Here is a 7,793-nt window from a genome sequence, read left to right on the forward strand (position 1 = left end):
GTACATGACTACGTAATGTAATACATAATCATGTAGTGTGATATAAAAATAAGTGAGAGCAGCTTTATGCTAACACAATACACATCCATATAAATTTATCTACATCAATCAAAATTAAGAAAGTTTAGGTATTTGTCTAATAAAGTGATATTATCTCGAATCTTAGACTTATGATTCATGAGACTGTTTTGTTGTTTTGAGGTATCACTTAAAGCCGTTCAATTGAAGTAAGAAAAAATGTACCCATTTAACAAGCAACTTCAACATCTATTTAGGAGGGAACAAAACACCCCTTAATCTTAAAACATTTAACATTCAAATTGGCAGATTCATATGAGCGGAGTAAAGACTATATATTAAAAGTAGATAATTTACTTGTAAGATGACGTAATCCAACTTGAAAAACGAGTCGTGTTGATAACGTCTTGTGTAACAACTAGCCTATTAACATTATAGAGATAAAAAAGAAAGATTGGGGAAAATGGATATCTTATTGATATCTAAAATGGATTACATGTGTCTCTATTTATAGGCTTACAAGATGGGAGTTAAGCATATGGAGAGATGGGAGTTAAGTATATGGAGGGTCATAACACAAGTGGATAGTTACACAATAAATATATAATAATTCATAACAATTTATTTCTTTTTACCTGAAAAACATTTGTTTAAGTCTACAAATATTGCCTGGTTCACAATTATGTTCGAGAAAAGAACTTAATAAAAAAAGCTAGAATAATGAAAATATTTTTTTTTGTTTGAATGAATCATAAATTTTTTAAAATGTTTAAAAGAATATCCTGATGAAATATCTGTTAATAAATTACATTATATTTTGTTCACTCGGTGTATTCGAGATTGTTACCTAGTGTGTATGTTATATACATAGACAAAAAAATATATTTATTTTGATATCTTTTTTCTTTAACTTTCATAGTGAAAACCATAAACATTACATTTATGCTATTTTCTTTAATTTTTATTTTTTAAGATCGGAAAATGAATGGTTTGTTTGTTTTACATGGTCTCACAATGATTTATTTTATGCATAGATTCATGTCAAAAATCTCTCTGAGTTTGAAAAGACTTGATCAATAGGACTTCTATTAAACAAGATCGATGATCTCTCTGAGTTTGAAAACACTCGATCAATAGGACTTCTACTTTAAAATCGGTTAATAACCGGAACCGGTTTTTTAATAACCGGTTTTTTCCTTTGCACTTTTTAACTGGTTCGGTTAATAACGGTAACCGTTTTTTGAAAAAAAAAAAAAAACCTGATTTGTACACCTCTACCCATATGTATGTTAATCATTTTTTACCAAACCCCGTAAAGACTAATATTTTTCTAATAATCCCAACTAAGCTAGTTAAAAGCAGGGTCCTTTCAATGTTTTTAAAGACTCTAAGCAAACTACAAAGGTGGGGGCCCTTTGAATGGGTAATAAAGAAAACATCGGTTCTACTTTCTTCCTTCTAAGTCTCAGTCGCAAGCACAATATCATAATTCAATGTATTAATTAGGATTTTCGGAAAACAGTGATTAAGTGAATCGCAATATATAGAGATTACTATACAAAATAGCCCTTAATCAACCCGGATTATCCTTGCGATACCATTAATTTCCCCCAATTTCACGTCTAATTTTCCCCAATCGGCGACACCATTGAGCAAAATTGACATGTGTGATGTTACAGTTAGTGTGAATAACGATGACGGCCTAAATTAAATACGAATCGTATATTGCTTGGAGTTGGAATTAGGCTCGTACATTTAAAAATTGGTTATTTATTTGGGCATAATACAATAGTACACATATACTATATAAAGATCTTTAAAATACTGAGAGGCTCTATTTTTTAGGAGCCCTAAACCGTTGCCAAGATTTAAAAGCCCCTATGTACCACCCTTGTTAAAAGCTTTTTCAAAATCTAACATTAATAGCTTTAATTTCTTTTTCTTCTTTTTATACCAATTCACCCACACGTTTAAGATTAAAGGGTTACGCCTTGCTTGCAGTATGCACATATAATGTATATATGTGTGGGCCATCGGGGGGCAAAAGTGAAAGTGCACTAATTTTAACGTTATTTTACTAATTTCGTGAAAATAACGTTAAAAGCTGAGGACGGTTAATCATGCATCATGTGGTGACGTTGATAGCTGAAAGACAAAAGGGTACATGCACTAATCGGTCTTTGTCCCGATTGCTGAGTGTTATGAGCCTTATGTCCAAGGCTTGATGCAAAACTACTATCGAGCCGGGGGTCTCAGTGGAAGCAGCATCTCTATTCCTACGGGGTAGAGGTAAGATTGTCTACATCTTACCCTCCTTAGACCCTACCTTTGCTTTGTTATTGGTGGGATTTATTGAGTATCATGATGATGTTTAAGATTAAAGGGTCATTTAAAATTTGAAGACTTTTTATAACCACATACTAGTTAGGGATGTGTATGGTATCAGAACGGTAACGGGAAAGTGAGTATCGGTATCGAATATAATTGGTATGGTACCGGTAGTTACCGATACTGAAAAAACGAGAAAGGTAAGTACCGGTACCGAATATAACCGGTACGGTACTGATTCAGTACCGATACTTAGTTTCAAATGCTCATCCTTACTCTGAATTAACAACCTATTCCTCTGCTTTAGCTAAATGGTTAATCTGAAGTTTAGCTAGAATTTTGTATAGGATAACCCATCATCACGATCAGATTCTTCGCCTTGGAAATCAAGGTAATATAAGAGAAACTACATCCCAAGGCAATGTTCGGGTCATAATAAATTGTTGCACAAAAGTCATAATACTTGAACAAAAAACATCCCAATGCCAGTTGATAAAAGCAAACGCGAATTCATCTATATCTAGTGATTTGTCGCTTCCAGACGACCAGACCGCCTCCTTCACTCCCTCAACCGAAAATATCCCTTCCAAAGTAGCTGAATCCGCCTCTAGTAGAGATTTATATATCTCAATTTGTCTATTAATAGCCACCCATTAGCCAGCCACTTAGGCTATAGCCTAGTGGTCAGGATAAATTATCTCCTGTGGGAAGATCATGGTTCAATCCTTGGAAGGTGTAAGTATTTAAGGGAAAAAAATTAGTTGTTAAAAAAAAACCCACCCATTTAATTACTAAACTTAGTATGAAAGAAATAAAAAAAAAAAATCATTTCTTAACCCTGTCTAAATCCTCGATCCCGATCCCAATATACTAAACAAAGTATTTTCTTCCTCTTCAATTAATATATAGTAAGGGGAAAATTTCATCATGAATGGTGAGTGCTTTGGGTGTCCATGAGAACATTTTAGGCAAATCTTATTGGAAATTTTGTTGAAAATGGATATTTCACTAAATATTTTGAACAGTAATAACAATACTTATACATATGTTGCATAAATAATTATTTGTGGGTTTGTGTTCTACGGTAGAAAAGTTTTATAACAAACGAAACTATGTCCAAAATGGAGTTTAGATGAATGTGATATCAAAACTTGAACTTGTATGTTTGGAACAAATAAAGATAAGAAAATTGGATTGAGGTATATAAACGTTTACGTTTTCGTATAAATTTTGCGGGTCAACATTTTTACGTCTACTTTTTTATTCGGTATAATCGTCTGGCCGCAACGCATCGATCTTAACTACTAGTTATATGTTAATAAGCAGTTTTAAATGAACAATTTATCCTAATTTCATGTAATATGTAATTACATTTATATTTGTTTATTTATACCGTTATAGTTTATAAACTCCTCAATCGGTGTATTACAAAGGTACATAACCCATGGGCGGATCTAGCATGGGGAGGAGGGGGATAGTCTATGCTATCCCTATATTTTTTGACGAATTACATATTTAGTGCAATTTATTTGTTCTTTTTCGTTTTATGTATCCGCTGCTAAAAAACTAGCATGCGTTACACTCATCGTTTGCATGTGAATTGAGTGGATCTTGTATTATATCGCATCCGAGGGCAAAATCATGTAGATTCGTTACGTGTGTTCACGTGATTAGGTATATTACCAAAGTTGTTAATGTTTGGTCCATGTCACTTCATGCAACGTTTAGGAAAACCTAGTAACTTTATGCAACGTTTAGGAAAACCTAATTCTATAATTGTTTCTAGTCAAAATAGGAAAAGCTCATTGTACAACTGTTTCTAGTCAAAATGTTTAATTTATGATCATGAGACGTTATGTTTTCTATTTTATGAAAAGAAGGCTCCTCAATTTTATATTATTAGAATATATCAAATAAAAATTAATTTTGTTTTAAAAAGATGGATAATTAGAATATATATATCAAATAAAAATTAAATTTGTTTTAAAAAGATGGAGAGTAATTTTTAAGAATGTTGGGATTGAACCCTATCAGAGGAACAGATAATGTAAAGTCAAAACTGGGTCAGCTCAGTGGATTCAGAATAAGCAGATGCTGATATGCATATCTCTCCCCTTGAAAGTGATTACAACAACTGATGACCTCCTATCTGCTGATCTTACTAACTGCTAACCAATAACTGCTGCTCAATTAAAGATCTGATGAAGACTCAAGTCCTGCTGATTCAATCTACTGCCTTGAGTCAAGCACTGCTGATTCGGACAAGTGCTGCTGGGTTCACAGCAGTAGAAGGTTGCAGCAGTTGTTCTATAGTCTGTTATGTAATAAAATGTAATAGCAGTAGTTAACACAAGCAGTGTCTGTATAGATCAGAGGTTAGAGTTTGTTAGGAGGTTAGATGTCACTTTCATGGTGACGTCAGCTAAAGATGCTCAGTAGTTTGCAAGTGCTTATAAATAGTACAGTACTTTTTACTGTTCTATTAGCTCTTCACATCATTCGTCTTCTTTGCACGAACAAACTACTGAGCTCGGGCTGAGGGGGAGTTTGCATTCATACATCATCATTGTAATCGTATTTGAAATAAATTCAATCATTCGGTTCTTTGTGTAAAGATGTTTGATTAAAAGTATTACTCTCATTTGATTGTATACAAAGTTTGTGTTCCTCTTAATTTCCGCAGCACACTCATTCATTTCCATCTTATTTTACAAACAAAAGTACAATCAAAAGGAAACTCAGATCCAACAATTGGTATCAGAGCTAGAACAGTCAAATTTGATTTAACAATCATTTTGACGTAAATAGTTCAGCTCAAAACAGTTGATACTGATCGTTTGTTCGTCGTTGAAAAACAGAGTAAGGATTAATCACCATTATAGTTGATTTTTCAGTACCTGTAAAACAACAAGAATGACGTCACAATCTCAGGACGATAAAAACAACATTGGCTCGCTTTTTAAACCACCTATGCTAAAAAGAAATGAGTACAACATCTGGCAGAGGAGGATGGGTCACATCCTTGCTCAACAAAGCACAGGTTGTTGGAAGTCTGTTATCTTTGGTCCTCATGTTCCTACAGTGCCAAGCGCTGAAGATGCTAAAAAATTTGTTCCTAAACCTGTTGAAAATTATACTGAAACGGATTATCAAAAATTTGAACTAGATGCTAAAGCATTTAGTATTGTTGCATCAGCGCTCCCCAACGAAATATATGCTGGACTGTTACATTGTAACAGTGCCAAAGAGTTGTGGGACGCACTTAAGGAACAGTTTGGAGGTACCGAAGAGGTCATAGAAAACAATCGGGAAATCCTGAACCAACAGTATGAAACATTTTGTCATGTTAAAGGTGAATCACTGACTCAACAATTTGAGCGTTTCAGTTGTCTCATTAGTGAACTGAGGCTTGTTAAGGTCACGTTTTCAAACTCGACTCAAAATAGCAGGTTCCTCAGATCACTGCCAGAAAAATGGGACACAATAGCTATTGTCACCAGAACTGCACCTGAGTTCAAGGATCTGACCTTGACCCAACTCCATGGTCGACTCCTGACCTTTGAGAGGGAGTTGAACCAGAAAACGAAGTTACAAGAGTCAGGGAAAACCGTTGATGATTATTCATTCGGTAACACTGCTCTTCTGGGTCAAGAAGAATCTGGTGGTAGTGGTAAGGATCAGGGTTATGATCACTTCATTGACATAACTGCTGGTGCAAACTTCAACAACCCTGATCCTCACTCTACAGGTTATGCATTCACTGCAAATGAAAACCAGATGTCAGACAATTTAAGCTTTGAACTCAATGATTTACAGCATTTCGACCCCACTGACCTAGAAGAAATGGACGTCCTGCACCAACTGGCCTTGCTAAGTGTTAGAACTAGCAAGTTTTATAAGAGAACTGGGAGAAAATTTCCAGGTCTTCATGGGAACCTAAAGGTTGGGTTGGATAAATCGAAAATCAAGTGTTACAAGTGTAACAGGTTGGGACACTTTGCTAGGGAATGTGGGAGTCAAACAACTGGTCCCATAGTTACTCACCCTAGTTCAAATCCTAGACCTCAAACTCAAAACACTGTGCACTATGCCCAATATGCCCCAACAGCACATGTGAACACTGCTCACTATGCTGTTGCTCCTATGCCAGTGCATTATGTCCAAACAGCTGCTCCACAAATCCAATTTGTTCAAACCCCTGCTCCCCAGGCACAAGTGCAATCTACACCTCAAACTACTGCTCTAGTAGTTACACAACCTGAACAACAAAGTTTCTTTAGTCAAGAGTTTGTTGACTGGAGCAGTATGCCTGAAAATCTTAATGATGAAAATTTTGCACTATATGCTTCAAATGATTCTTTTCACAATGAATTTTGTTTGATGGCATTAGAGTCAATACAGGAGGGGGTTGAATCTGAGGAGGAACAGCTGAAGGTTGAAACAGTGGAAGAGGTGACTGAAGCAGTGGTTACTGCTGTGACTGAAGAAATACTGCTGGGAGAAAGTTCAGGTGCCCTGATTGAACCAATGATAGATCTATGGTCTGAAGAAGACAAGAAAGATGAAAAGGCTGGTGAGGAAGAAGAGAGAGCTGACGAGGAAGAGAATCCTAAATGTGATTGTGCAATGATGGCTGCTGCCAAGTTATCACCTCAAGTTCTAGAAAAACTATGTTCTGACAATTGCATTATTGCTTTTGCTAACATCAAAGAGGTGAATGAAAACCTTAGCAACAAAATCTTAACTGATGAAGTCAAATTTGAAAGATCTTTAAAAGAACTTAAAAACAAGTTGACTGAAAAAGAAAAAGAGATTAGCAGTTTGAAAGAAGAGCAAAGCATAACCAAAACCCAACTCCAAACTATGGTAGAAAAATACCAAGTTTGCAAAAAGGAGTTAGAATCCACCCAGATCACTTGTGAAAAATGGGTGGAATCATGCAAAGGGTATGAGGTTATGCTTGAGAAACAGATAAAAAGCAATGTAAAATTTGGGGTTGGTTATAGAAAACATGATGATGAAAACACTGCTTTTGGAAAATCTGTTTCAACCACTGATGAAACTACTGAGTTCATCCCAACAAACAAGGATGGCCAAGAAGTGAAAATCACTGACAAACTTGGTAACAAAATCACACTTGACAGACCAGTGGGTCCCTCTGCATTTAAGGAGATTAAAAATCATCAATTTAAACCAAGATGGTCTGATGAGTGTGATATCCTTGAAAATTTCAAGCCAATGGACTTTACATCAACTGATGGTGTTAAGGCTCCAAAAGCTAAAGTCATTCCTCTTAAGGATATTCCAGCAGTGGTCAAAACCTCTGCTATAAAGGAGTCTGAAAAGAGGAAGAAGAAAGAGAAAATTGATAACTTGTTTTGTGAATTCTGTGAGAAGAGGAACCATCTAACAAAAGATTGTTTCCATCTAAAAGCCTATGACTTAAC

The sequence above is a fragment of the Helianthus annuus genome, chromosome 11, assembly GCF_002127325.2.
Source record: "Helianthus annuus cultivar XRQ/B chromosome 11, HanXRQr2.0-SUNRISE, whole genome shotgun sequence".
In the NCBI taxonomy this organism is placed as follows: Eukaryota; Viridiplantae; Streptophyta; class Magnoliopsida; order Asterales; family Asteraceae; genus Helianthus; species Helianthus annuus.